We start from the raw sequence: 7,728 nt of genomic DNA, 5'->3' as shown, positions 1-7,728 counted from the left end.
ATCCGGGGTCGCTACCGGGATCGCTCCGTTGCATTCGCACTCGTATCCATATCCCTGTGGGAATCCCTTGAACACTTGATCTCAAGTGTCCTTTTACATGCACTGACCCTAATTTATTCCATCTTTATTACCCCCTCTTATGACAGGTTCATATCTCCCCCTAACTAAGTGCATTTTTATTATCTAAACCACTCTAATTTTGACAGCTAATCCATTAATTGCATTTTTATTACCCTTTTTACCGACATCAAAGGTCCCGAAACCAGGCTTATTTAACTACTTACTTTCTATCTAATGTTACGCATTACTCTAAATTTAATCGATCTCAAAACTTTACGTCCTTCGGGTTACTGGAATCATCCAGCGGGAGCGCGCTGCTCACCGCGACGCGCCTCCAACTTCTTCGACAGGTCACATGCCTGCCGCTCAAGCGAGCTCTCTATCCGGCTGCGCCTGCTCCTGCCAAGTCTCCGCTCAGCTACCTTCGCTGCACCTCCACTGTTCCTACTGGCTTATGCTCGAAAAGGTAATGCTTAGCCGCTGTCCATACAGCCGAATCGCCTCAGTTGGGGCTGCACGAGGCCGGTTACATTACTTCGAGAACTCAGACACAGGCCGCCTCTGGTCTGACTCTTGGAGATTTCTCGCTCCCGGTTTAGTGCGGTCGCACTCGGATCGCTATAGCTCCTTGGCAGCCGACGTGGCAAAGCAGAGGTTCCCAAAAAGTAGGGTTACGCGCACGTGCTGCGTTGGCCGCACGTCGACGTCTCTGCCGCCGTAGGGCCTCCGAAAAGTTAGGTTATGGCCGCTCGGTCGCACAGCGTTGGGCTGCACGTCGACGTCGCTGCCGCCGTAGGGCTTCCAAAGAGTAAGGTTATGGCCGCTCGGTTGCACCGCGCCGCCTTGTTCGCTGATCGCCAACCTTTGCCGCGTGTGGCTGCCACGCCGGCGATACGCCACGCTTAGCGAAGGACGTAAGAGCCGTCGCCTAGCGCCAAACTAGCCCTGCACAACAAAAGGGTTAACTACACTATAAACTCTGCCGTTCCGTAGTTAATATTTACCCGTTCTCACTCGTGCACAACACTTATTAAGTTTTGTCACTGGTCTCTTGCTGGCACTTTACTATTAATTCGATTGAAACTGTATAATCCACGTGCCGGAATTATTATAGTAAAAATGATCTACGATGCGTGTGCTTTGCTCTGGTTTTCAATTTCAAGTGAGCGAGCGTCACAAAATTTCTCTACACGCAGCGTGCCTTGCATAGCAAACGAGCCAAAAGCTACGGGACTTTTCCCAAATCCTCCCTCGCGCTCTCGATGCTCGCGAGCGAAGGACTGGAGGAAGGAAAAATAAGCAAAAAATCGTACGATTTCGCTGGCGCTGCGAATGCAGGTAGAAGAAAAACGGCATGTTCTGGAAGGCGCTACCCTACACTCTAGTCGCGGCATATGCGTTTCGATGGGTCGGTTCTATCATTTAAACTTACGATTATACTTATTTATATTTTCCTATTTGTTTTCCCTGCCCTTACCCTCTGACTCCTACACCACAGTTAACTCATCGAGAGTCCTACTCGAAGAGGGTTTAACTGAAAAAGGTCAGACAAGAATCGTTCTAGCTCTTTATGTCTTTCAGGTGATACACCCCTAAGGATTTCCCGACATCGTTTTCTAATTCATAGTAAATATGGCTAAGCTTCTTAGTAACTGTCGCTTTCATAAAGACTGGAGCCAGCTTACTGTTGAACTGTTTAGCCGCATTGCTTTGCGCAAAACTGCGGGCATACACAGTGTCACTGACTTTAAAACATGCTGAACGCGAGCGCAAATTATAAACTTTTGCATTGTTTTCATGCGTTTCCTTAATTTTCTTCTGTGCTTGATTACGTGCTAGCTGCATGACATCAGGCGTTTTCAACAAAGTATCATCCTGTAACGACTTAATGTTTCTTAGTAATTCATAGTCCTTTCCGTTCATGATCATATTCTGTACTTCGGCAAACACAAGATTCTCCTTAGCTGGTGAGATGGGCCAATGCCTCTGTTTTACCGGCTTCGCTTGACCAACGTCTATGGAATGTTCAATTAGTTGAGTTCGACCTAATCCTTCTGACTCGTAGGAGGGAAGCTTAGAGATTACAGTCTCTAGCCTCTTCTGTTGCTCGATCGAAAGGACATGCGTTTTCGGGCTATCGTCCGGATCTTCGTCTCGCCCTACGTCAAGTTCAGCTACACTTCCGGTCTCTTCCATTATTTTGGACAATAGACCGAAGTCTCCCAGAAATCAACTCCCAGATATATATCTTGCTTCAGCCCTGGGATCACAAAAAATTCGACTGGATGTGTACGATTTCGATAATTGATGTCTGCCACGAGTCTGCCTACGACTGAGCACTCGGAGTTATTCGCGGTTTTAATGCGACCTGAACATTTTCGTAAATTTGGGTTCTGAACTAAGTCTCTAGCAGCGTTGCCTCCGATACAGCTTATCGTTGCTCCTGAATCGAGTAACGCCACATAGCGCTTACCCACTAAATCGATTTCCGTGTATAAACGGTTATCGGAATTCATAAAAACTGCTGCTATCAACTTTTTCCGGTTCTTTCGAACCTTGTTCCAAAATGATCGTGCTCTTAGTGTTGAACGTCCGGGTTTGCGAGTGTCAATACTGCTGCAAACGTCTGCGAATATTCTTCGTCTGGCTTCAGCGTACTGTGCTTCACGTATATGATACGGTTGGTTAACTTTTGCTGTGTTTGGGTGTACTTCTTGCAGATTTAAAACTTCACACGGTTCTGTCTGCGTACCACTACTGGATTTTAATGTTTCGGATGCGACGCGTGGATTTTGGCCGACGCATCCCTTTGTCGGTTTTCCGATGGTCTACAGTGCTGACAGTTCGGCTTAAAAGTGTTTTTGGCTCCGCATCCATAACAGAAGATGCTGCGAACTTCGAGACACTCGTCGAACCTATGGCCTATCTTATCGCAGTTCCAACATCTTATCTGATTAGTCTGTAGGGCTGACACATCTTCTCGACCTACATCCTCGGATTCCTGTTCTAGTTGAGCAATATAAGGTCGTGTTCCGACTTGGTTCTTCCCTTGCTGCGGTCTATTCTGCTTACAAAACTGTTCGTGCGTTCGTATCTCTTCCCTTAAGGTGACTAAGGAATCTATGCGCAAATGCATCAACTCGTACCTCAGCGATGGCTTCGCATGTCGAATCAGCAGTTCAACTAACGACTGCTCTGAAAGTCGAGTACTCAAGCGCGAAACCAACTTTTCTATTTGGAATTGGTACTCTTCGAATGGTTCCCTGTCTGCTTGACGCCTACTATTGATAGATTCCCATATGTCCATGTCTGTATCCACATCTCGAAATTTCTGTCTAAATTTCCTGCAAAACTCTGCCCATGTAAAATTCGTACATGCTTGGTGGAATTTCCAATACCACTCATTCGCTTTGCCGGTAAAGAACAGATGTAGGTGATCACAAAGAAGCTGATGATCTCCGTTCAAGTTTTGTTGGGCTAGTGCTTGTACTCTGTACAGAAAATCCTCTGTCTGCAAGCCATCTTTGGCTCCATCAAATTTGATGTGCCAACTCTGGATAATACCGGGCACCTTCTCCGGCTGCACCGAAGTGTGCGACCTCTCAGAGTTTCGACTAGATTGTCGATTCCCTAATCTCTCGTTTTGCTCCCTGTTCGGTAAATTCAATCCTGACCCTGGCTGAGTTTGACCTACTGCGAAAGCTTGTCCCTGTGTTACATTGTTCATGCTTCTCCTACTCGGGGATTGGGCATTCTGTTCGAGCTGCAAATTCGATATCTGTGATTGTATGAAACGAGTCAAATCCTGCATAAGCTTCTGTTGCTGAGACTGCATTGCTGCTTGAACTACTCTACCTATTTCTTCGACACTCTCTGCTCTAGATGAATCGAGAATTGATGGTGTATTAGCGCTTCTATCGCGCTGCTGCGCCACGTTACTACGTTGCTGAGACCTAGTAACCATACCTCTGCGTTGCCTCAAACTTCGACCTCTTCTTGGTTCATTCCTGTTACGGCCTCGGTTTGTGATAAGATTGCTGCTGCCTTTGCCAGCGTCATATTCATTGGGTGCTCTTCCTGACTCGGATCTTTGTTCTGCATCTGCCAATTCGGCTAATAAGTTATTGTTCGATACTGACAACTGCTGCACCGTGCATGGTTGATTGCAAGTCGGACACGAGTTCGTTACTGACAAGTGATCTCTAATACATTGATGATGAAATCGATGATTACAAGGAGAAGCTGCTGTCAGATCGATCACGCTTAAAGGTCGTGTGCATAGAATGCAAACACTCTCGTCATTATTAGAAGCGGCTGCTAAATTCTCAAAGCTATGATGAATAGGCATTTTCTTCTTCTGTAACTGTTATTGGTTGCTTAATATTTTCAAATTATGGTCTTTGTTTTTCCAGCTAGTTTCTGTCGAATACCTTCTTGCTGAGCGTTCTCTCCTAACCAACTCTATACTAATATTGTCTATATTGTTGCGGCTTTGTAGGTTTGTATTCGCTGTATTGGTCATCCATCGAAGTTCCTCTGACCACTTGATATTCCTAAATACGCGTACAGTACCTTTTGCCAGTAGTCTAAACTGTCGCCTTTGGATAGTATTCTGCGCTCGGTTAGCACTGGTCGATAGTACCACGAAGTTTTGATAACATATCGCTATTCCAAGCTACTAATTCCGAATTCGCTTCCCTCTACCTATTGAACGGGAGTTTGATCCACCTAACTAATTTCAGGCTCGAGTTTTTGCGCCTGTGAGTGGGTTCGTTGCGGTCGCCTTGATCCGTAAGATCTCGAATCGAAGACGCAATTCCGGCTAAGAAGTCCTCAACTCGCAACTAGCAAATCTCTAGTATGAAATAGTAACAATTTCTGCTGATTAAATTAATTTAAAAAAAATTCTTTTGGATGGATAGTCGAGCATTTTCATGGGCTAAAACCACTCGAGGGTCCTGCACCTAAAACAATAGGTATTTGCGGCTCCTGCGAGTTGCACTATAGCTTGATATTCTTCTTCCTCTTATTTCTCAAATGCAGATAACGGTCTTCGGCCCCACGTTGGGCGCCATTTTATTTATGTAGTAGCCAAGAGGCAGTGCTCACTAGATACTGTGGGTTTTCCAGTGTACAATCGGATCGGTATTTGTGCACTTCTTGCTATGCTCGGTTCAAAGCTCGTCGGACCTTCCTCACCGATTATAAGTCACACCCTTTCACTACTGTAATAAAAGTTTAAGTGCACATTCTGTAAACTAAATGATTGGTCAACGGTTGAATTAATCGGACGTACGGACGGACCCTAAAGAGTAGGTATAAGAGAGGAACACTCGCGTTGTGGGTGGCTGAAGTGTCATCCGCCCCCACGTCTTTACCTTCCCTGCCGTGGTAAACTCTGATAATTTAAGTGTTACCCCTTAACTAAGTTCATCTTTTCGATCTTAGCTCATTCTGAAGTAATTCGACATCCACTTGCTGTATTAACATAGAACAAAGATATACGTTTTTACTCCATTATTATTTCGTTAAACTTCAGGATAATTCATAATTCTGTCTCTTATAATTATTAATCATTTTCTTAATTTATCTAATCCCTAGATATTTATCTCTACGTTAATTGAAATTCATATAAACAAACGCGTAAATGTGCTGCTCGCTTAGGATCCCGTTTAAGTTATACATACGATCGATATATATATATATACAGAATAAATCAAATATGCGGCCTTGGTGCCAATTTACTTTCGATATACTGACTTACGCTCAGATCCTCCGCTGCTGGTTCGTTGGGCCCATCGAAGTTGCAGGTGCTGATGGCTGTTAGTTGGAAAGTTCAGAAACGATATTTAAATGGGACGCTCGCGTTCGCATTCACATATTACGCTAAACGGCAGAAAAGCAACAACAATATCAGTTACTTTCTATCTAATGTTACGCATTACTCTAAATTTAATCGATCTCAAAACTTTACGTCCTTCGGGTTACTGGAATCATCCAGCGGGAGCGCGCTGCTCACCGCGACGCGCCTCCAACTTCTTCGACAGGTCACATGCCTGCCGCTCAAGCGAGCTCTCTATCCGGCTGCGCCTGCTTCTGCCAAGTCTCCGCTCAGCTACCTTCGCTGCACCTCCACTGTTCCTACTGGCTTATGCTCGAAAAGGTAATGCTTAGCCGCTGTCCATACAGCCGAATCGCCTCAGTTGGGGCTGCACGAGGCCGGTTACATTACTCCGAGAACTCAGACACAGGCCGCCTCTGGTCTGACTCTTGGAGATTTCTCGCTCCCGGTTTAGTGCGGTCGCACTCGGATCGCTATAGCTCCTTGGCAGCCGACGTGGCAAAGCAGAGGTTCCCAAAAAGTAGGGTTACGCGCACGTGCTGCGTTGGCCGCACGTCGACGTCTCTGCCGCCGTAGGGCCTCCGAAAAGTTAGGTTATGGCCGCTCGGTCGCACAGCGTTGGGCTGCACGTCGACGTCGCTGCCGCCGTAGGGCTTCCAAAGAGTAAGGTTATGGCCGCTCGGTTGCACCGCGCCGCCTTGTTCGCTGATCGCCAACTTTTGCCGCGTGTGGCTGCCACGCCGGCGATACGCCACGATTAGCGAAGGACGTAAGAGCCGTCGCCTAGCGCCAAACTAGCCCTGCACAACAAAAGGGTTAACTACACTATAAACTCTGCCGTTCCGTAGTTAATATTTACCCGTTCTCACTCGTGCACAACACTTATTAAGTTTTGTCACTGGTCTCTTGCTGGCACTTTACTATTAATTCGATTGAAACTGTATAATCCACGTGCCGGAATTATTATAGTAAAAATGATCTACGATGCGTGTGCTTTGCTCTGGTTTTCAATTTCAAGTGAGCGAGCGTCACAAAATTTCTCTACACGCAGCGTGCCTTGCATAGCAAACGAGCCAAAAGCTACGGGACTTTTCCCAAATCCTCTCTCGCGCTCTCGATGCTCGCGAGCGAAGGACTGGAGGAAGGAAAAATAAGCAAAAAATCGTACGATTTCGCTGGCGCTGCGAATGCAGGTAGAAGAAAAACGGCATGTTCTGGAAGGCGCTACCCTACACTCTAGTCGCGGCATATGCGTTTCGATGGGTCGGTTCTATCATTTAAACTTACGATTATACTTATTTATATTTTCCTATTTGTTTTCCCTGCCCTTACCCTCTGACCCCTACAAACCCTAAGTCAAAATTCTACCGAGTGCCATACTCCAGTTGCTCTGCGAGTATTTAAATCATTAATAATCGGAAATATATAAGAAAGGTATAATCAAAACAAGAAGAAAATAAAAAGTTAACTCCCGCGACGGCAGGTGTCCGTCTAGGTGATCCTAACGGGTCTTAGGCAGCATCCACTGCGCTGGCGATAAGCGTATATCAATAGCTTAGGCCTTCGTCGGCCAGATGAGGGGAGCGAGGGGGTGTTTTCACGGCAGCTTGCCGATGGTGATAACCAAGCAGCTGCTCCGGTCTAATAAAAAAACTGCGCCAGCGGAATTGGTCTGCTGCGCTCAGGTCTTCCACTTGGGGTGGTTCCGCTCTCATCCAAACGTGGGCGGTTATGTAATCATCGGCCGGAGGTTAAGTCCGTCCGGGCCGCTGAGTATGGAGCGAAACTGGTGTCAACTGAGATCCACTGCTGGCGGTTGGCGGAAT

The 7,728-nt window shown here is 46.4% G+C and overlaps 2 long non-coding RNA genes across 3 annotated transcripts; both read right to left on the bottom strand.

Moving 5' to 3' along the window:
* Positions 1 to 280: 280 nt before the first annotated feature.
* Positions 281 to 1,272, bottom strand: LOC138929534 (uncharacterized). The gene is made up of 2 exons (XR_011445800.1): positions 1,065 to 1,272; positions 281 to 1,005 (listed from the first exon to the last, which is right to left on the bottom strand). It is a non-coding gene; the product is annotated as an uncharacterized lncRNA (long non-coding RNA).
* A 4,705-nt stretch (positions 1,273 to 5,977) lies between these two features.
* Positions 5,978 to 7,103, bottom strand: LOC138929536 (uncharacterized). 2 transcript variants are annotated; one of them, XR_011445803.1, is made up of 2 exons: positions 6,762 to 7,103; positions 5,978 to 6,722 (listed from the first exon to the last, which is right to left on the bottom strand). It is a non-coding gene; the product is annotated as an uncharacterized lncRNA (long non-coding RNA). The 2 variants fall into 2 exon arrangements; XR_011445802.1 differs by having other exon boundaries at positions 5,978 to 6,702.
* Positions 7,104 to 7,728: the final 625 nt, after the last annotated feature.

This window comes from Drosophila kikkawai, unplaced genomic scaffold (genome assembly GCF_030179895.1).
Source record: "Drosophila kikkawai strain 14028-0561.14 unplaced genomic scaffold, DkikHiC1v2 scaffold_293, whole genome shotgun sequence".
Lineage (NCBI taxonomy): Eukaryota > Metazoa > Arthropoda > Insecta > Diptera > Drosophilidae > Drosophila > Drosophila kikkawai.
The sequence above is the reverse complement of the archived record's forward strand: the minus strand, read 5'-3'. Positions and strand labels throughout refer to the sequence as shown.